The 23264-nt window shown below is 38.1% G+C and overlaps 1 long non-coding RNA gene across 1 annotated transcript in view; it reads left to right on the forward strand.

Annotated features, from left to right (window-relative positions):
* Window positions 1–7974: 7974 nt before the first annotated feature.
* LOC121674101 overlaps window positions 7975–23264 on the forward strand; it is a 42803-nt gene continuing 27513 nt past the window's right edge. Inside the window, exon 1 of the long non-coding RNA XR_006019450.1 lies at window positions 7975–8267. This is a non-coding gene — a long non-coding RNA (uncharacterized LOC121674101). The remainder of the gene's footprint in view (window positions 8268–23264) is intronic.

Consider the following 23264-nt stretch of genomic DNA (forward strand, 5'->3'; position numbering starts at 1 on the left):
AAACATGTTAGGGTAGCTGAAGTGGCTTCTTACTAATAGCCACAATATGCCATGAATAGAAGAACTGTAAAAAAAAAATTCTTAAAACAATTTTTTATTATTCAAGTAACTCAATTTCTTAAGTCATCAACTTCAAGTGAGGAAAGACTGACAATATGTGTGCTCTTCATGAGGGGAGTAAAACAGTGGGGGAAAGCTGTCCTTTGATTTTGGTTCATATTCAGGGAACAGCTTGGGTTAATAATTTAAAGGTAGGAAGTTAATTTATGCATCCCTGAAATCCTCCTTTTGTGCAGTTTTAGAAAATGCATACATGTGACAGGATATCTCATTGTTCTCAGGATGTGTTATCGTGTATATGTGGAGTAGCTTTAGTGCGATATGAAATGCAAATTTGACTCACTTTGTTCTTGCCACTTTTATGAATATTAAAAATATGAGTAAAATAATTGTGAACACTTGGAAAAGGTCTTTAGCTCCTAATTTCAGTGCTATGAAGTTTTTATATCGGTGCAGTAGAAAAAAAAATTGAAAATTTTACCAGCTTATATTGGCATGAATGTAGGAAATTTAATTGAAAATCTGCATTTGAGTGTACTCTGAGTGGAACTTTATGATGGCATGAAACCCTAATGCCAATACCACAACAGCCTCTCAGGCCAAAACAATATAGCTCATTCACGTTAAGTCAAACAAAATGTGGTCATTCAGGTGATTTTACACCAGCACTAACCTCCTGTAGCAACATGTTTGTAATAAAGAAGGGGTTAAAGAAGAGCTTATCCTCAACAGACAAGGCAGTTAGCCAGGCATGGGGCACCAGCAGTGCCACCACTCGACATCCCTCATAACACCAGTCCCACTTGATCCTCCCTGCTAAGTGCATTGGCTTGATGAGAAGGCTTTATGTAACAGTTTCTACTCTCACTAACAAATTCCTGGTAGTAAGGATGACTCTAAGGCTGCCACAATGTGCCTTGCTTAACATTGTTAAGCACTACCTTTGTAAGCCATTCCTGATTGTGGATATATGCTGAGCAGTGCTCCAGAAATTGATGCTATGTAAAATCAACAGAATAGACTTGTTTAAATTATTGTGGGAGACCAAAAGGCCAAGTCATTACTTTATGCATATGATTCTTTAATGTAAAAATAAAAAACCAGATACTTTGCTTCCCCAGCATTCATTGATGTTATACCTGTGCATTAAGTGCAGACTCCAATACTTCATATTGCAAGACAAAGAATTATGGTGTAAGTACTAGAAGAGACTATTTTTCTGGTCCTTTAATTTAATAGCACTGTAACTGTGAAACTGTGGACACAGAATCGTTTGTCTTATTTGTTTAGATTATTCAAATAAAACATGAGTAGTAATCACAGCTTGGGCTGAGATTCTTCTTTACTTTAACTCTTCTAAAATCTGGACCTGTTTCAGGAATTAAACATCTTTTCCTCCATGTGGCTTTTAGGCTGCAGTTATAAAGCTCTTCATCAGCACGTAGTGACTTTGCTCATTTCTTTGACAAAAGGCTGATAATCTGCACTAATGGCTTTGGCTGAGTCATATGTTTAGTTCCCAACTGACTTTGACTGGCAAGCTGGGGAATATTAGCAATGTGGAAACGAAGGTTGATCATGGAAGGAGATGGACAAGCATCTTGGCTGAAATCCTGCATACCTTTACTTTTATTAGAGTTCATTTTTTTCTGAGGTTAGACTGTCTTTAAGTTACATTACCTTCTCTGCTAAAAGAAATTTTCAGGTCCTAGACTGTCATTCCTGCACTTAGAAGTTCCTCTTTAGACAGGTAGCACTTAGGATTATGTCTTCCCAGAGGTAAAGTTTCTCTTGAGTACGAACTATCTCTTATCCCTAAACAGGAATGTATGAAAAGTATAAAAAAAAAAGAATCTTTATTTTCCTGTGGAAATCATTCACATCCAGTACCTGGAATTATAACCACTTGGCAATTTACCCACCAGCAAGGAGGGGCCATTTCCAGCTTGGAGTGGGTTCTTTATTTGTTTTGGTTTGGCGGTAGTGCTCTCTGGGGTAGTTCAGTTCTGAGCTACTATTCTGTCTTTTACTCCATATATCAATATAGGAACACATATCCTGACTCATATAGATGGTGATAAATTCTGTATAGAAGAAATTGCAAATTGTATAAGCCTTTAGGTGACGAATAACAGGATAGGATTGAATAAATAGTGATTTAAGATCCATTTACCCATAAATTCAGAAAGATAAACATTGTCCAAAACTTTGCCTAGCATGTGGACTGTCCTTGAGCAAAAGGATTGGAAGGTGAGGTGTAGGTTGTACTATTAATTTAGACAACCTTAAAATAAAATTTGGCAAACCCCACCCCCCAACCTCAAATCTAAAGTTAAAAAATAAATTTAATATAAAAATTCATAATTTCAAAGTTTGAAAGCAAAGGTTTTGGCTTCCATGGGCAAATAGAAATGCTTTACAGGGAAAAGTGACAAACATGCAAGTTTGCAAAGGTTTTGAGTTAAAAGAATCTTTCCTGTACTAAAGTTAAAAACTTGTGCTTAAGTTCATCACTTGCATTCAACAAATATGTCCCTTCTGTTTCTCAGCAGGATCTCCATAAGCGCAGGTGGGAAGATTGGTTTTGCTTTGTAGAGATAGAATGATATAAATCCTGTGTCATAACCAGGATAAATGACTATTTGTCAGCCTGAATGGAGCTTACAGATTTTTGCATGACAGAGGCCTCCAAAGCATGCACATTTGGTTATTCCAAAACAACAGTCAGAAAAGTCACAATGTGAAATGTTTCTTCCTTCTTGAAAGCCAATTTCTTCCTGGAGGAAGCTTTATGTTCTTTCACATACATGAGATTCCAGCAGGTGTTTAAGCTTGACTCTCAATTATTGGCAGGTGATTTTGAAGAACAGTCACCCAATAAAAAAAGAGACAATAAAGAATTCCCACCTGGAAATACCTACCTATCTTAATAAGATAGCTTTATATAAAGATCTGAAGCCTTTTGAGATTGATGAGGACTGTTTACTTTCCATTTCATTCTGAGCCCCCTCTACTACATGTGTTGAATCAAAAGGCTGAGAATTTCGATATGGGAAACTGAAAAAGGAATTGATAAAATGTAAAAAGTCAGCTATTGTGCTGGATTTGAAGTCTTTCTCTCTCCCCATCTTTGCCTGGAGTTGATCAGAAAGACTGGAAGACAACCGTTCTCTTTTATTAACAAAAAACTTTAAAAAAGAAAGAAAAGCTCTCTGTACCTCTGTGGCTCCAGAGACAATCACATAGAAGTACACACAAATATAAAATATGTGTGATGTTACATATTGGTGTGCAGTGGTGCAGTGGTATTGTATAGATGGAGACATAAACCTGTCAGTTCGGGTTTTATTGCCAGGAGTGCCAGATGCACTGTCCAGGAGCCCAGACATATCAGTCAGTGCCACCAGCCCAAGAGGCCATGTCAGGGCTTTCCTCTGCTCTCACAGATTTCTCATTTGATAGACTCATGTTCCCAGACTGTAAGTGCCGTGGCCTCCCTCTGTGAGCTTTTAGCTTTTGATAAAGATGGTATTGTGTGTAACAACATTCATGTTTCTTAAGAGTTCCCATATCGCCTGGAAGAAACTCCTTAGGTGCTGACCTAAAACAGATGCTGTGAGCACTCTTTTTCCTACCCTTTAAACTTTTTTAATGGTTTGTGTATTTTAATTTTACCAGTCACTTAGCCTTCTCATTATATCCTGCTTCTCTCCCAGCTGCCTACAGGGGAGACGTGGAGAGATAACCTTTCCTTTTCTCTCTGTCTAAGTGCAACATAAAAGAAAAGCAAAAAAAATTTACATGCCATGGTGTGGCTGTGGACACTGCTCTGCTTTGCCAGGACCTGTGGACTCTGTTTCAAGTGACTCTGTTTCAAGTGTTGTTCAAACTTGTACACAGGAGTTTTGCTCAGGCTGCTTGGCTCTGGTTTGAAAAGTGCAGTGGTCTCTGGTTCTTTGGGTGTCACCACTGAAGTGGCCATGAACAAGGCTTGGCAGGATGACCTGGGACCTAGAAAGGTGAATGTATAAAGATCTCAGGACAAAAATAAAGTGAAGATAGATTCATCTTCATTATAAGACAGTTACAGAAAAGAAATCAAATTATATTGCAGAGAGACTGGAGAGCTGGGAGGCCTGTAGCCTAGATTCCTGACACTATTAAATATTACCCTATGTTTGCACAGTTTTTATCACCTCTCTGCAACGTTTCTGTTCAATCATGGAAAATACAATGAATTAAAAAACATATGTTAGGATCTTAAAAAGCATTCCTGTTTTTTTGAGACTTTCAGCTAAAAGTTGCATAGACAACTGGCTGATAAAGTTTGACATGTCATAGCTCAGTCTTTTTGAGTCACAGAGACTCCACAGGAGTTATTCTCTCATCGGAAGAGGGTAGTACACCTACTACAGAAAAGGAGAACAAAACAAAGCCTGTAGACATACTCAAATCCACCATGCCAGGAGAATTTTGTTTTGCCTCAATGACACTTTCTGAGACTGTGGGCAGCAGATTGTGTTTGGATTGTCAAGGAAACAGTCGGGCCATTATTGTTGTTGTTAAATTTTTGGTGGTTGAGGGTTTTTTTCCCCCTCCTAGTCAAAGTATTAAAAAAAAAAAAAAAAAAGAAGTTGATTTCTTCAACAAGCAGCTGCAATGACAGATGGCTGATGAATGCACTACCAGCAGTTCCAATGGAACTCGACTCCGTGGGAGTCAGGGCACTGCGCACCTTCCAAAGGGCGCCATGGTAGTCGCTTGGGAAAGGGAGTGAGAGTCGGAATTTCTAACCATGGTGAAAATGTACTGAAGGAAGAGAACATGATGACAAGGGGTGAGAAAGGGAAGGGAGTGATTGAGATCCATCCAGCTGAGTCTTTATCCCCAAGGATGAATTAAGATGAAATAGGGGCCTCGAGCCATAAAAACTTCAGGACTACTTTAAAAATAATGCCTCCTCTGCTAAAACATATCATCTTAGCCACGCACTTTACTTTAGTCTTTGTTGATCTTTCTTCCTTAGACCCCAGATAGACTCCTCCTCCCTCTGTTCTTTCTATACACCTTTTTCTTCTCTTTCCTGTTCCTTCTTTTCCCATAGCTATCTCTTCCTAACTCAGGACTGTGTGTGATTGTGAAAGAAACAGATAAGCTGTTGCTCTTCTCAAAGCTGCTTCCTGATGCCTGCCAGATGTCCCCCATGAGTCTTTCTTAGCACCCAGGGTCTGGCAATCCATGATCAGCCCTGCTGGGTGATGTGTGGTGCAGTGTCCTCCCTTGTAGTGCTCGGGCTTGAAAAAATGATTTGTCCTGGCCAGTAATCACCTCTTTGTCCAAAGGCGCCACATTTAAATGGGTAGTCAGCAAAATTTATGACCTTGTATTGGAAGTCCTGTGCCAGGTGTGAAAATTTGTTGCCCTAATGCCTTTGAGTTTTAGCACATCGTGGAGGCAGAAACATGACAAGAAAGGAACACAAGCCACACTCTCTGAAAGGAATTTGCAGACAAATGTGAAGAGTCAGTTTCCTGCATCATGCAGAATATCATAACCTGCAAAATCCCCAACTTCTCATGGTCCCCAAGACAGTGCAGTTCCCCCTTTCTTCACCTCCCTTTGTGAAGTGAGAAGAAAAGAACTGGTGCCAGCTGGAAAAGCAGCAGGGGTTTGCAACAGGGCAGTGAGTAAACGAGGAACAAAACTCCTCTAGCAGTAAATGTACTGTGTAAACATAAACAATAGCAACAAGCAAGACACATATTCCAAATCTGTCTCCAGTGAGAATCAATTATGTTATATCCGATGAATCGGGGGAGGGGGCTGGTGAGAGAGAATGGGGGCCTATTATTATTTTCAAGTCAAGTCAAACAGCCAAGTCTGCAAACAAAAGCATTTTCTGTCTTTTTCTCTCTGTCTTGTTGATGGCCCTCCCTTGTCTCTCTTCCTTGGCATATTTCCTGCAGTTCCCCCACCCAGCAGTAGTTATATACATCTGAATAACACTGCAGTTCAAACACCAAAAGAATTGTTTTCCTGTGGTTTCTAAATGTCTTTTCTATTTTCTTATATTCATAATCCTAGCATAAGCAGTTCTTATCAAGGGGTGTTCCACATCAGAAAACTCAAGCATGAGACAACGTGTGTGTGTGTGTGTATGCTCACATGTACATGAACACATGTGACCAAGGAGGCAAGAAAATACTGCTGCAGATAATTAATGAAATAATGATAGGTACTTCTTTTACACCTGTGGTTGTAAAAAGAAAGGAGAGGTTTTATTCTTGTGTCTGCACATCACTATCTAGTACTAACACACAGAGGTTTTTTTCTGTATCCCCAAAATCACAAAATGGGAAATGAAAAGGGGAGGAGGAGAAAGAGAGAATTGCTGGAAATTATTGTCTCTTAGGGTGTTCTCTAATAATAAGAAAGAAGCCCCACTTTGAACTCTTGATTCTTTGCCAGAGAACAAAAACCTTAAAGCATTTTGCTACCTTTAATTGTATTACTCTTCTAGTAATCAATAAAGATAAAAAAAGATCATTCTATGTACGATATGAAATCACACAGTGTCTGACTATGTGGAGATAGATTCCACTTATCTGTCTCTAGGGGTAGCTTCTCTTGTATGAGAAAACTCAATTTTTATTTGGATTTTAAAAATGTTTCAAATTATTCAGTCAATGCTACATGCATATTAAAAGATTTATTACCAAATATTCTCATCTTGATGTACTGGATCTATGCACCCAATTCCCACTAATGTTAATGGAACTGCATCTGTAAATCCCTGCACATCAAAGGCAGACAGTACCCATAAGTATTGCAAATACATAGGTAGCTGGATAAATAGCACAAAGATTAACCACCTCTGACATTACTGGTTTTTATTTCTTTGTGTAAACGTTGGTCTCGTCTTTCTAAGGCTCAAGATGAGACGTAAGAAACTAAATGCATTGGGGCCAACTTCCCCCACGCTTCAGCATGGGTGTTGAAGGGAGACACCTGACTGCTGAGTGGTGGCGCCCACTCTAATTGAAGAGGAGAGGGAGAGAGGTGCCTCCACAGGGTGACTCAGATTTTAGGTGGGCTGAGTCATCCCCACAGGTGCCTTTTTCTCTCCACTGACTGTTAACTGGGGGTGTATAAAGAGATGGTAATTTGAGCACCTGAAGGGAGATAGGTTACATCAGGCCTTAAAGTATTAAGCCCTCATTCCTGCCCTCTGGTATGGGGTGATGGGAATGCTCCTGCTCAGGAAATAGGCTGCTCACCCCATGCTGGGGTGCCTATTAGCCCTTCATGTTAAAGGGCTGAAGAGAGATGAAGAAAGGGCAACCATCCCATGTCTCTCATTCACACCAGTATTAGAAAACCTACACTCATATATCAAAGCCAAGATTTTCAAACATGGATTCCTAGAGTTTAAGCCTTAAATCCCTAGATGGAATTCATATAAAGCAGCTTGGATTTCACTGCTCCAGAACTTGGTTTTGGGTTAATTATCTAATCTTAGGCATCCATGCTTTGTAACTTTTGGATCATGTTTTTAAATTAAAAGAAAACTAGTGTATTGTTATTATTAATAATATTATTAATAGATTTACTAATTTCAATGTCAACATATATACCAATATGAACTGTAGTTAAAGTAAATTAAGTATACTAACAACAAAGTTGTATAGAAGTGCACATGCCATGTTGGAATTCAAAGTAAACAAATGCATGTTTTAAAGTGAAAAAAGGATGAGGTGGAAAAAATAATAACCATGGGGCCAATAACTATATTAATTGTCAGAAGAGAATACAGCTACAATAAAGTCACAAGGAGTGTGTACAGTGAAAGATGAGTGGGATGATTAGAGCACAGACAGGCTAATAAATGTTAATTAATAATACCTTTCTGAAACTTCCATTTCTTATCTCTAGATTCACAAGTGCCTTACAAAGGAAGCATCATTAGCCCCATTAAGCAGAGGAAGGAGGAAGAGGCATAGAGTAATAAAGTACAGTGGCCAGCATCACCCAAGGGTACGGCTGCACAAACAAGTTACAGCAAGTTAAATTAGAGGATATATTAACGGAGTCAGATGCTCTGCTCTGGCTTCCTATTTGTCTGCTTTTGGCCTGCAGAAAATGAAACCCGTCTTACCTCAGGTCTAATGAAAAGACTAAGCCTCTTCTCCGGCTGCAGGAGGGAAAAAGTGAGTACCTGATACCGTGAAACCACACTGGCTAACTTGCTCTAACGCCAACTCCGTTAAAAACCTGGCTAGTGTGTGAGATGGCAGCGATAATTCTGTGAGGTTCTGCTAACATTGGGATGAGTGTGGTATATAAATGGAAAGGGTTGACGGGAAAGGAAGGTTCCGGGGGTGAGATACATCGTGTAGTTCAGCACAGAAAAGTCAAAATCTGTTGCAGATCTGCGATGTGACAGTAGGGTTCCAGGAAAAGCAGGTGGTGTGGGAACACAGCTCCCCATTAGGGCAGGGCTCAAAGAAAAGGGGATCCGTCATAGCCAGAGCCTTTATTACTTAAGGCTTTAAAATCTGAAAGGGCCAACTTAAAATCAACCTGCCACTTCAGAGGCTGGCAGCGTGGAAAATGCATTGTGGTGTAGTGTGTTCCTGCTGGCTCACAGGGCTGAGCACACGTGCTGCTGTGCTCGGAGCAAGCAGTGCTGAGCAGCCTGGCTCTAAGCTCCTCTAAGAGGGTATTACAATAATTGAGCTTGCTGGTAACGAGGTCTGCGCTGCTATATTTGTGATAGGCATGGGATAAACTGAGCACGCAGCCGGTGCCTGTAGCAGAACTGGAGGAGGGGGGAAAAGAACCTTTTTGACACCAGGGCTGGAAACCTGGCTTCAACTTAAGCAATGGCAAAACTCCATTAACTTCAGCTTGAGCCTGTGTTTGCCAGGTCCTTTTCACGGAGCACAGAGGCCTAACACAGTGCCAGCACACACCCAGCCCGTGACCTCTGAAACACAATTCTTCAAAGTGCAGGGCAACATAATAGAAATAATTCTACGTGCCATCACCCAACACATGCTTTTACCAACTCAGAGAAGAAGTGTCTCCAGCTGTAGAGCATCCCTCTCCTCCTTTATGGCTGAAATAGAATCAGGATAATGACGGCATAGGATTCTATATAAATTTTATTAAGATATTCAGTCTTTATTTTATTGTTCATCTGTTTTGATCTGTCCCAACTTACTGCCTTTCTCACATTGTAAAATCTGGGAGAAGATCTGGCACAGACTGCATTTTCCCACATGCATTTTCCAGTGGCTCATTCTCATTTTGAAAACCCTCTTCATCAGAAATCCCAAATCCTTTGTCCCAATCACGGCTAATAACATGAAGCTTGAGTTAGAGAAATCTTCACTTTTTAGTGCTCTCCTATGAGTCTCACATTCTTCCATGTTCCAAATCAGGCAAATGCCTTAACTGTCATTTGACTGTGGAACCTGCACAGGCACTGTCTCTTGTGGCCCACTTGCTCTCCCTGATCCTCCTGACTTTGTTTCAGTTGTTTTCTGTTGGGGGCTGGATGCAGTAAGTTCATTTAGGAAGATCTAAAGGGTTTTGGTTGCTCTGAGGAAAGCAGTTCAAGGGTTATTCCAGGGCAACACTATCTTGAAGGAGCTGGGTAGGCAGTTCCTCCCCACTACCAGCACAATGGCCTCCTGGGTTTTCTCTTACAGTGGGGTCTCTGAATGGTCAGTGTGAGGGACAGGCACTTCCAGAGCCTGGTGAGAGTGTTGGAGACCTGCTATGCTCTTTGCCAGTGCCCACTGTGCTCATGAGAAGCCCTGGCAGGATTCTCAGCTAACAGATTAGCATTAGGTCATTAAATGAGGGACCCATATATCTCTTGTGGCTTAAAGTAGGCACTCAAGGGCTTTGGTCTTGCTAAACTTAGGTGGTACTGAGCTAGGGATTTGAAGATCAAAAGCTGAGCGTTAGGATTTAGGTATGCAAGTCTTCTTTGGATTGAGCCCTTTGTCTAACCTTTTTGGCTCAAGAATAGGCACTCTGAAATTCTGTGGTCTGCCTTGTCAGCCACAAATTAATGATGGTAAGTGCATGGAAAGAAATTATCCATTAATGAGTATATTATGTAAAGAATCTTGTGTGTATATGTGTGTGCACCTTGAGTAAAGTGAATGTTTTTTGCACAAATAGAAAAGCATTTTTTAAAAACGAATGTATGATACTCTGTGAAGTCTACAGTCATAACAGGAAATCATGCATTTTCTGCAGAAAGATTTTATTTAAAAAAGCAGAGTGCATCTCATTGACCTACATTCAGCTTCCCCAGCATACACTGTACCTGCAGAACTTTTCTGCAGAGATACACTGTAGATACAGATCAAAGGGAAATGCTGGTGTCAGAATTGTCTAAATGTCCCTTTTTGGGCCTGAAATCCTAGATCATTGCCATGCATTTGCACTGACTTTGTAACTTTAATCAACCTGTAAACTGTTCCTTGGACTGCTGTCTTTAAAAGCCAGGTAGGCTGTTCCTGGGGATAATGAATGTCTGTATCTATAGAGCAGACAAATGAAGGTCTCTGTTGCCTCAGAAAGAAAATACCTATATTCAAAGAGCTATCTAGATACATTGCAGTATATAAAAGTAGCAAAATAAGGTTAGCATCTGTGTTAGAAGAACTGCAATCCAAACAAAGCTAGGTTAATCTTGTTCAACATATACCCTAATTGCTTTGCAGAACATTCGGTCCCCTCTTTAAAAAAGGCCGTGGGGGTGCTAAACATCGCCTATCAGGGTGCTGAGTTTTATGACATGCACATCTGCCTATTCTGACTTAGCCTGAGACCTGCCAACTCATTTCTCACACACCCACTGTAATGGGCCTGGATTCACAAATGTGTCTGTGGGTGTATGGGGAGCTGTAGAGTGAGGGAACTTCAGGGGTTAACACTGGCCACTGCCATGCTGACCTTTTGGTCACCATTCTTCCTGGAAAGGGTAACACAGGGGCATGGTCCAGCTCTCTTATGCGGTGCCTAGCTGGGTGTTTAAGAAATGAAGGTGACCAAGGAAAAATGCAAAGAGAGGAAGGACCCTTTAGAAACTAGGAAGCATGTAAAACACAAGGTACCTATAGACCCACTTGGTGTCTCTCTCCCTGTTGTACAATCAGGTAGCTGTAGACCATAGCTTTTGTTTCTGTTTGTAGTGAAAACACTGCATAAATAGATTTTTTTCTGTAAGATTGTCTTTTACTGCTAGACAAATTCAATAATTTGGACAGTGGTGGTGTTTTCAATTATTATATACTAAAACTACTAAAAAAACAAGACAGCCACATAAAATTTCTATTAATAAAAAGTGTTCACTGAGATGGAATGTATTGTCCTATAGTCTCTGTTTTCAATGTTGTGGGTTTGTTTGGGGTTTTTTTGTTTGTTTATGCTTGTTTGGTTTTGAGTTTGATTTGATTAAGGTTTTTTGGTTGGTTTTCGTTTTGGTTTGGTTTTTTAAATTTATTTTCAAAAAATTAGAATGGTGGATGAAAAAAGTAATTACAAAATATATTCCTACTCCAAAAGTTAATAATTCAGCCTTTATAGAAAATTGTTTAAACATGAAATATTTAGGGGAAATGTATGTCACATAAAGTATAGTTGTGAAATGACTCTGTATCACAAAACATTACCATTTCCAATGAGCTGTACTTGATACCAAATCTGCACAACTGTGAGCCTCTGGAGTGAAAAAATGAATTGCTCTGAAAGTATCTTGTAGCTTATTCTTAGAACAAATTCTGTTGCTTCAGTGTTGTGCCCCTGTACTTCCATTTTCATAGGCTTGGACAATTTCCAAGGTCTTTCATTAACCCTCGACCCCTCCCCAGATTCATAATATCTTTATTTTTTGTGCTACTTGTATAGTAAATATTTAAGTAAAATGGCATTGATATGTCTCTTTCTACATTGGGTAGAAGTTTCTCCTCCTTGCTCCTACATAGCTGTTCAAGGTATCCTGAATTCTCCTGTCTTCCTGATGTCTAGTCACAAGACAGATTTTAATCTCATGAATTTGGCTTTCATTGAACCTAATCATCAGCCTCTTTCTTGAAGACAGATAGGAAACTTTTGCTGGAACATGATACCTTTCATGAGATGTCCTTGGGTCACACTGGCTGGAGACCATAACTGCTTCACACTCCTATGACCTTTACACAATTCCTTCCTGTTAGTTACCTGAAATGAGTAACTAACGCAGATCATAGGATCTGTGCTACGTCAACCAGTGGCAAACCAACTCACTTGTTGCACATCCACATTGTTAATGCATCATATAGGAATGGCACAAACACATCCAGGTGACCCAAGGAACCTAAATTTACTTTGGTGAGCATAAAGAAAATGCTCCATCATTGGATAACTCCATGTACTTGGTTTGTACTGAATAAGCCTAAAATCAGGGACTGAAAATTTGTTTTATGTTAAAAAGGGAGTGGGAAGGACACAGTTCCAGAAAATAGATGAGTGGGAGGAGAATGTAAGTACTAACAGGGGTTTTTTTGGGAAGTAGTTAAGGAAGAAAAACTGGGTAAGAGAACTAGGGAAGGATTTTTCAAAGAGAGAGTCAAATCAGGAAGGGAATATTGTATCTTGAAAAAGACCCAAAGAGAACACATTTATTAACTTGTATGACCATCCTCAAGCATTAGAAAACATGACAATGGGAAATCAGACTGTATGGAATTAGAGACTGCTTTAAAAGTTGTTCAGACCACATTAACACCAAGTAAAATGCTTTAACTTTAAACCCTTATCTAGGAAGGGGTTTGAGGCTGTAGAGGTCAGACCTCCACTATGAATCTGATAAATTGTTGTCTCTTGTCTACAGATTGTGTTGCAGTAACTTGCAAGGATTTTATCATCATATGCTTTAAAAATCTTGCTTTTGGCTGCTGACTAATTAAAGGAAAATGGCCTTTCCGAACATGGTGGAAGGCAAAAGTGATTTAAAGGGAACATGGATGACACAGAGAAGAAGAATTTGGCTGCTAGGAGTCAAATTCTCTTGTTTTGGTGCATTTTGCAAGGGATAAATTTTGAGAATTAGAGCACTGTCAATGCGCGCTATAAAACTGCATGTCCTTTAAGAGGATAATGCTCCACTAGACCTTTTGCCACAAATTACTCTATATAATTGGACCTAAGATCACAAAGAGTGCACATTTACAAGATAAATTGAAAATTAATGAACAAATAATATAGTAATTACCAAATCTTTATTATTTGAAGAATATACACACTATGGGGTCTATTTCTTCCTCAATGAGCATATGTAACCCCCATTAATTTTAATGGGAGTTAAGCATGCACATCAAAGAAAGAATTAACTCATGATTTTAAAACTGACTACTAAGATTAAGACCTGCACTTTTGGCTTTGAGTTGAAAATGTGGCATATCTTTTGATATTTATCTCTTTTTAATTGTGTATTTGTAGCTGAACCAATTTGCAAATCATTGTTATCCCTATCAGTACAAGGCAAAGATAAATTGCATTATATACCCTACTTCTTGGACTCCTTGATGTTCTTTTCTGATTAAATTGAACTGTACCAGCAGTATCATAATTAATAATCTATGCTGATCAAGTTGGCAGTGCTAAGTCTGTTTGGTATCTGATGGCAATGAAAAATTGTTGAAGCAAGGTGTGTCATTTGTTGTTTTTTTCAATAATGTGAGAAATTTACAATTAATAATACTGAGTCATGGAGATTTTCAGATAATGTGAACCCTGCAGTTTAGGTCTGGACGATGTAAAAAACATCCAGTTTAAAAAGACTTCTGAGGCGATTCATGAACTATGATGTTAAGCTTATGTAAAAAGGATTTTACTCCTTAGAAAGAGATTATAAGATGCTCAGATGGAAACTTTCAGTCCCAAAAGAATTGGTACCAGTTGTTCTTTCTACCTCTCATCTCAGGGAAGGGATATTTTCTTGTGCCCTTCTATGGTTGTCCATTAATTAATATTAGTGAAATGGCTTCTGCAATTGTGCACTGTCTTTTTTGTATCAATCAAGGTATTTTTCCCCATATTAGAGCAGGAATTAAAAATATTTTTAAAGTGTAAACCAACATGGATTAAATGTATAAAGACAAAGAACTTCTAATTTATTTTTTAAAAATAAAAAGTTGAAGTATTTGTTTTTTCAAATGAATTATCCAGTTCTTTTTTTTACACTGAAAAACAGCCCTATATAAGTAGTGAAAATCTCAGAAACATGTCTAACATGAAGGTGACCATTGTGATCTTAATGTCAGAGTTGAAGAAACTGCAAAAAGTAAACAAAAAAAGGGGGAAAATTAAAATTTTAAAATCCTTTGCCTTTTATGTGGGCAGTATTTCTTGTTATATTTAGAAAACTTACCCTAGTAGAAGATTGCAATATATATGTTGCATATTCTGTCTCTCCTTATGCTATTACAAAGTAGAATAATTTTCCATTTGTTTGGCTGTGTGAACATATAACTGAAGGAGTGCACTCACAAAAATATTTATCCACAAAGGTATGGCTGTTGAATAGCCCTTTTACATTTCTGTTTATTCTGTTCATCTGTTCATTTAATTTTAAATGTTTCAAACTGTTGCAGCTTGTCGCTGCCATTTGCACTGCCTCAGTTTAGTCCCATTTCAAGCTAGAGAGTGAGATTAGGGGAAGGAAGCCCTAGGTCTCAGTAGTGGAAATCAGTCAAAATAATTTAAATCCTATAAACTTTATTTTCTCAACAGTAACTAATTACAGAAGGTTCCTCCACATTTCTGTGCAGACTGTAAGATACCACAATGGACAATATTTGCAAAATCTTCAAACCGAAATGGGGCACTCAGTATCCTTAGTCAGTTATTGTAATGCTAAGTGGGGTCTTGCTGTCCTCTCATTATGGATGTTACATTTGAGATAAGGGAGCTTCACTGTTTTGCTACATCTGTGAATCAGAGGATGAGAACTTACAATCTGATCAAAAAGAGAGTAGCAACTTTTGAATAGTGAGTAATGTGAAGAAGGTTCAGGAAGGAGACTATTTTCTTGAGAGAAAAAATAATTATGAACTATCAAAATGAGGGTTAGGTGAAATGACTTGAAGAAAATGATCATAAAAGGGTAGCCAGAGAAACTGAAGTATATTAATAATTTTGAAACAGGTGGTGAAGATGTATGGTAGTTGCACTTGTATATTCAGTCAAGGTAAAATTTCAGAAGGGAAACACTAAACCTGTGGAGGGGTCACTCAGCTAATTAAGGGGATGGAGCTGATAATGAATGAAGAAGTGCTAATTGAGCTTTTTTTGTTAAACTTTTAGAAGAAAAGGCTAAAGAGGGAATCCAGCTAGAGCACACATGCAGCTCAGATGCAGCGAAAGGGAAGACAGAGAAAACAAAGTGAATTTTTTCTCAGAGACTTACAGCAGAAGGATGAGAGACTTAAGAGTAAGGGAAAACTCAACTGAATATAAAGAAAAGTTTTCACAAGAAAAGCAGTTAAACACGGACTGTATCTAAGAGAGGCCATCTATACAGCTTTCCACTTATTAAATAAATTTATATTTCCACAAATATTTTCAAGATGAAGACAATTTTTTAAAAAAGTATTCAGAAAGAAGCTTGTGAATTAACATCCAACTTTGTGCACTGGTGAAGCTATACATTGTAAGTGCAGTAAGTGCACTGGTGAAGACATTACCCATGAAATCTATGATCTTTAGAACACAGAAAGTTATTTATAAAAGCAAGAAAATATAACTTAGAAAGACCTCTTCAAAAATACAATCTTTTACTTGATTGACTTCTACATGATAGCTTATGAAAAATTAATAATGATTAATATTACTTTTCAATGGAGATGAGAGTATTATTAAAGTTATTTTTTTTACCTAAATATGGTTAGTATTTAGTAAAATAGCTTTAGAATCCTAGTGATTGTGAAAGGAAAATAGTGTGTTCTGTTGGAAAGCAGAAGTGATTCTTTGCTATGTTTTTTATTGGCTTATGATTCAAACAACCATTTGCTGAGAACAGTATCCAGTGCCTGGTATTTTTTATTTGGAGATCAGGAAAAATTAGTACCCAAATAGAATATTTGCTTCCAAAAAATCTTGGGGTCATTTTTGTCATTATGGTTCTGACTGCCTCTGAATTTGAAAGGATGGATTGCATTTTTTATGGTAAAAAGAGCCCCGAAATTCACTTAAATGTCCAAACTGGGTGCCTCTGGTCTTCAGATAATGACCTGAGTTTCTGAAGAAAATCCATCAAGGCTTCAAAACACCAATCCTAAGAATTTGCCTATCAAATGGCTTGATTTAGTGCCACTGTAATCATTTGGCTCTTTGTCATTGTCTTCATTAGGCTCGTTATCGTGATCAGAAAGGTTTTTACCATCAGCAGGAGAAAAAGATATTTAGGAAATCCTCAACTTTTTTCAGCTGTGCTGTGGTTTTTTTACAGCATCAGCTTTCTCTTTTTCCAAGCAGTTTGCATTTTGGGGTCTGACACAGCAAGTGTGCCATAGCAAGAGTACACTACACAAATATCATGGAAAGCACAGGGAGAAAAGCTTTATATAAACTTCCCCTGCTTGTCTGAGCCAAACAGTTCTTTATTAATGACACTGTCAAAGTTTGTATTGTGCTCACATTGGAAGGGGAAGCTTCATCCTCACAAAACCAATAAAAGTTGATTACATACATATGAAATCTATGGATTAGGGGCAGGATTCTTGGATCCTTTACAAAGGAAGTGTCATGTTTCATCTCCTGTAGGGGAATGTATGGGAATGCATATGTGAAGCCACAGAACTCCATATAGTTCCTTTCAGTAAAATCATACAAACAGAACCAAATTTTCTTTAAAGCACAACTATAGGTTTGTAATTACAAGGGGGAAAAATATCCCTTTTTTTTCCTTCTCATCTTCAGTGCCACCTGAAGGCTGTCAAGAGAAATTAATGATTTTGATCAAGGGACAAAACATGGTAGATATTCCTAGTTAATAATAATACACCAATAAATTAAGTTAGTCAAAGCAATTTGAAATGGCATTTTGAGAAGAGAGAGATGTTGCCAGACCTGTGACCGAAGGGCCAAATATTCTAATGGGATCAGTTAACCATCAAAATAAAAAGTCAGGTTTTCAAAGGCAAATATTATGCTTGATTTTGTAGAAAATACAGGAAATGTGATTCACAGTAGCATGGGTATAAGAAACAATATTATTTTCTTTTGCAATATGTGGTTCAGTTGAAATATAAAGCTTTGTGAAAGAAGATGAATATACAAGCATGTGGAGTTGCATGAAAATAAAAGCGTGGAAATCCCAATAAATCACAGTGCTCTCAAACCAAAGCATTTCTGCTCTTTAATTTCAAAGTGGCATTTCAGAAAATATTTTTTATTTTCTCTGTCACAATCCACCACATAATTACAATATAAAAATATAAAAATTAAATTATTTGACCAAGCTGACATAATTTGTCCTTCTCAGAGTTCTTGAAGTCTGCAAGATTTTGCAGTTTGAATGATATCCAGATTTTCAGAATCTTTCCCAAGAAAGAAATTCCATTCTTTTCATATTTGAAATTCTCTACTTAAACCATTTTTGGTTGACTAAAAAGATGCAGAGCCTTTTGGACTTATTCAAATGTTCTGTTCCAGAATATGTTTCCTAAGTAGACATCCTTGGCAAATACATTTTTATTACTATAGTAGCTCAGATAATCTCTGTGACATAACATTTTCTCATGTATTCCCATCACCTTCATCCGACTCCTTTTTTAAACTGAAGCTAACTCCAAAGGTAGCTGATGAACCCCAGTGAAACAAGAGAGGAGCACTACAGAGTAGGTTTAAGACATAAAGTCAAAAAAAAAAGACTTTCATAATGACAGGACAGGATTTGGCATAGGCAATATGTAATCACCAAAGCCATAATATGAATCAGACTCCAGAGGTTAAAGGAAAACACCTGACATTATGAAATGTGTGATGAAATATTCTTCACATAATCATGTATTTCAGAAAGTCAGCCAGCTTGATTGTTACATTACCTAAATTGAAGATAAAAGATGAAATATATATAGTGGTGTGGTAAATTACAACAGGGCCACCTTACCTTAATTGAATCTAATGGTATGGGAATTTCCCCGTGTTAACTGGATGGGAAGGAGCACCTGGTCTTTAAGCAGTCAGACCATTGGATTGATGGCACACTGCATGCAGGAAGAGGACAAAGCCTCTTTTGTACCTGAAGTTGTGGGCTTCTTCATCAGTTACTGGAAATGAAGTGACATATATTCAGTAGTTCCAGTCTATCTCCAAGACCTGCAGCACTCCCATCTAGGACGTTCTAACACATTCAACATATTTAGATTTTTTTGCAATGATTGTTCATATTTTCTTCCTTTCTTTATTTTCTTGCATGAACTGTATGGAAATGACTCCAATATCAGGTCTGTGGAAAGCCATGGACAATACCTAGGCTTTTAATAGTGCAGAGCGACAGTTCTTGGGCATTTTTTACACTTTATAATTGTAAGCTGCATATGCTACCCTCAACCTCCACAGCTTACAATTAAGTATTCTATCTTAGTACTATACAAATAAATATAAATTTTGTGTGGATCCAAGTTCTCAAATGCAGAATCAAGTCACATGTCTAGGTGCTCAAATGGACATTTGGCTGTGTGAAGGAGTTTTGCACCAATTTGGAAGCTCATTGTGAAGCAGCAAGTCTGTTCTGCTCCTGGGGGAATGAAAATCATCACATAGAGACATACACATCCTTGTTTGAAAAAGCAACTTTGAGAAACTTTAATCTGTAGCTTCTAGAAATTTGGTAATATTAGGTTGCATCTAGTCAGAGTTATTTATAGCAAATGGCCTTTCCTTGGAATACTTTTTTTCCCCACTGTTTTTAAAGGATTTTTCCCTTTCTTGAAAAGGTATTGTTCTGAAGTTCAGACCATCAAAGTGAAAAGTTCAAACATCACTACGAAATATGTTTGATGATAAAACATTAAATATTCAGTAATAAAGGCACAGAAATGATTATATAACTCTTTGGGTTAAATGCGACCCACTTAAACAAATAGCTGGAACTGAAAAAGACAGTCTGTAAAATCAGTGTATTTATTCCCAGTGCTCTGAATGACATATGTTTAAATTGATCTCACAATCAACTCATATCTGCTTCAGCATAGTCATCTGATACCTATTTAAATGAATCTCATCTAAGGGGTGCAAGATCACTCCTGGGTGACAATTCCATGGCACAGTGGGATGTATGCTAATACAGCTGAACTCAGGGACAAATTCTTGCTGATCCTGATTTAAATGGGAATAGAAATTTGTTGTCTCCCTAAAACGAGAAAGATCAAACTTTGAAAGAGAAAGCAATCTATTGAGATCTGCATGCTCCTTGATTTCAAATAAAATCCTTGGTTTTCAGGATCCCTTTTAAATAAGAACTGGCATTAGACTAGGGGAGTATGTGGACAGTAATCCCAAGTAATTTTTTCAAGGGAGAAAGAATGAGGAAAAGAGATAAACAATGAGGGAGCAGAGGGAATTGTAACTTAATTGGATATTTAAAATATAATTAAAATACATTAAAAGATGATAAAATAATTCCATATATGTAAATATAAAGTATCAAGCAAGCTGTATATATTGGCCCTGTTTCAAGTGCACATTCCTGTTCATTAATGTGCATAAGCTTCTGCTTAAGTGCTGTTTCTTAGAGGGAATGGTCTTAAGTTCTTATTTAAGTGTTCTCTTGAAACAGGGCCAACATACAAATCAGTGCCATTTTCACTCAGACACTCTGCCTTTGCTCACTACAGTCACCTATTCCATCTTGACTCCAGTACAACAAAGTTTTCCAGGTTGAAACCATGGCTCTACATTTATTGATAGAGTACAGTTTTGCCAGCTTTAAGTCCTGAATGGGGTTTTTTGGATTTTCTGGTGTTTCTTAGCTGAGCTGTTAATAGTGGTAATACAAATAACAGTTAATAAATCAATCTGTCTCTTCCAGGAATTTTGCTAGGAGGCATTAACCCCTTCTCACCATCTCCCAGGCCACACCCCTGCACTCTTTACAATGAGTGCAGCATATTTTTTATTTCTTCAACTGGCATTTGCAATCTGTCCTGACATAATTTACACATTTACACATTTTACAGAGCAAAGCACAGTCATGCAATTTAATTCCAAAAAACATAAGCATAGGAGACTCGGCACACTCGATTAGCAAAGCATATGATCGAGTTTTGCCAGTATGATATCAAAGGCACACGTTTGATTTGAATTTGTGTCAAAATGTACCTGCTGCTCTTCATTTCAAAACAGACATGTGCTGATGTGTTAGCCCATATTCACACACAGGGGGCTTTTATATGCTGCAAACTGCACGTGTAGACCAGTGTCCTTTACAAATGCACTTTCTTTCCCTTCCTTTTCTCTTATCCAAAGGCAGCTGGTCTTCACATCCTTAGGGAGAGGGAAGGCCTGTCACCACCCGAGAGACAGAGCAGGGGAAAGCAAGAAATCACTATTCAACCTAATGAAATAAAGTTCTGACCCAGATAAAGTCATCTGGGTTCTTCCACTGATCATTGCCCTATTGAGCCACCATTCCAGTTCTATTATTTCTTTTAAATAGGGATTTAATGCTCATGAATGGAAGGTGAATGCTTGAAAATGAAAGGTGATCAGTGCAGTAAAAGACAAATCAATACAGAACCAAAGTGCTCTACTTATCCACAGGGCAAACTAAAGTGAAAGGAAATGTCTTCGAGACCCTCTCAAGCAGTTGTACTAATAAAAATGATGATTAAATTTCCATACTATTACGCTTGGACTTAAAAAAAATCAGTGATTAAACACTTACTAGAAAAGGAATTGGCAGCTACCTAGATAGTGGGCGTTTTGTTGTTCACTTTCCTTTAGCTTCATTTAAAGGAAATTTATTTGATTGAGTTTTGTGAATTTTTGATTAATAAAGACTGATAGCTGCAAAGAGCTATCTTAGAAGGACCGGAACAAAATTTCTCCTGCAATTTGTTTAAAGTTCAGTTTCTAGGAGTGCAGGGAATTACATAATTTGCTTGGGTTCTTGTTCACGTAATTATAAATTAGTATATTTGGAATAATAGCTGGAATGTTAGTTTGTTCATCAGGTGTGAAATAGGCTTTTTTTACCTCTAGTATTGGAGGCTGAAAATAATATGATAGCAAGAGAAGGGCTCATGTTCGCAGGTAAAATATTTTTCAGTCTCATGGAAACTGCAAAAAATGAAAATGGAATTTGGGCCACGAACTTTCTGTGCTAATCTGGTACTGACATTTGGGGGTGTTGGTGTCAAAGATTTTGGTTTTGGGTCATTCTCAGCAGTAGATGGAACAATAAAGGATTCACTTTCTTTGATCCCCCAGCAAACTCTGATTGGCTGGAAGCAGGGAGAGACAGTTAACTTCACAAAGTCAATAAATGTGGCCATCTGGGAGAATGCAAATTTAGACAAATGTGATATATGTGGGATGACACTTTTTCCTTAGAACATGCCACACCATAAAAGCATTAAAAATACATTCGTATGACCCAGAGCATTTGATTAAAGCCTTTAATATGCAATAAATTCAGCCCCAAGCAAACTAAAAGGGACAACATGTACAAATTCCAGACTCAGATCCATTCAGGTTCAGTTTTCTGCCTCCTCAGCCTCTTCTCTTCAGGCATCTCTGTCTGTGTTTCTTTTCAATTAATTTGAGAGGAATCTGTGTAAAAAACTGTAATTCATTGTGCTGGAACTCCTTCTTTATGTGGAAAACTGTTTTTCCTCTTTCAGCTCTTTACATTTCATCCTTTTGAGCCACTGGCTTGGGAAAAAGTTAAGTATGTTTGCACATGGGTAATTTTTACTTGGGAGGACTCCCAGTATGTCTAAAATGAGTAAAGCTGACCTGATCAGGACTTGATCCCCATAGCTACTGGTAAGAATACTTCATGTCCAGCAGCATGTCCTTCCCCAGCTGCAGGAACATCTCTGGGGCTCAGCTAGTTCCCAGGCAGGAAGAAACCCAAAGCTGCTCACTGTTCTTGTCCAAGTGCTGCTAACCCCTAACTTGCTGCCTGCAAAGCAATATTTATCTATCAGTGTGCATCTAGATCTTTAGATTATTCACAGAGTGTTTTGGTATGATATAAAATGGAATGTTTCCATAGACTGCACTGCATCTTGGACATGCTCACTCAACCCAGAGACCTTACTAAAAGTCCACTTTAAAGCAGTGAGTGAACTTACCTGATCTGAAACGGTAGCTATCCTTTTTGTAATGGTTGAATACCTACATTGTCTGTTCCATGGTAGGAAAATGGGTAAAACCAGGGATAGCCTTTTCCTTACAATGTCTGGACAGAAATGTTATCATAGTGTACACTATGATTTTCTCCTTATATAAATCCTACTGCACCCAGGACAGGATAGAAGTTTAAAAAAACATGTGTGTGAGCAATATAGCTGCAACACAGCACCTCCAGGAGATACAGCTGATGTGGTACAGTTCCTTCAGCACTTCTTTTTACGTGGAAATTGAAAGCTCACCCCAGCCTTACTTAAACTTTTTTTTTTTTTTTTTAAGAGGAGACAGACTAGTTCTACTTAAAACAAACACAGAGGACTTGACTGCTTCCATTTTTTTTTGTGAAATTTTTTTTTTGGCAAATTATTTTGACTATTTGCATTGAACAAAATAATTGAAGGGATGAACTTGCAGCCTTTATTTTACCTAGCAATAGTGAAACTAGCTGCAGGAGTAAAACTTGCCTAACTAAACCTTTGATGTGATAAGAGTTATAAGAAAACAGATAAAGAGTCCTGACGTGTGGATCAAGATTGCTGCAGAAGAAAAGCTGTAGTTAAAGCTTTTTAAAAAAAAGCTGTAGTTAAAGCTTAAAGCTTGTTTCTTCCAAAACAAGCCACAGCTCTGTGTGCCTGGTCCTCAGATGGTGTAACCTGCCATGGCACCAGCATGACCTGCCAACACTGAAACATTTCCTGTCGCCCACTGAACAGTCCTGGCTTTGCAGTAGGTGACCAGGCTATCACACCGTGGGCATAGCTGTAATACTGAAATGAGGTGGC

This window comes from Corvus kubaryi, unplaced genomic scaffold (assembly GCF_017639235.1).
Source record: "Corvus kubaryi isolate FWS band 111438036 unplaced genomic scaffold, C.kubaryi_AGA036_p1.0 66, whole genome shotgun sequence".
Classification (NCBI taxonomy): Eukaryota; Metazoa; Chordata; class Aves; order Passeriformes; family Corvidae; genus Corvus; species Corvus kubaryi.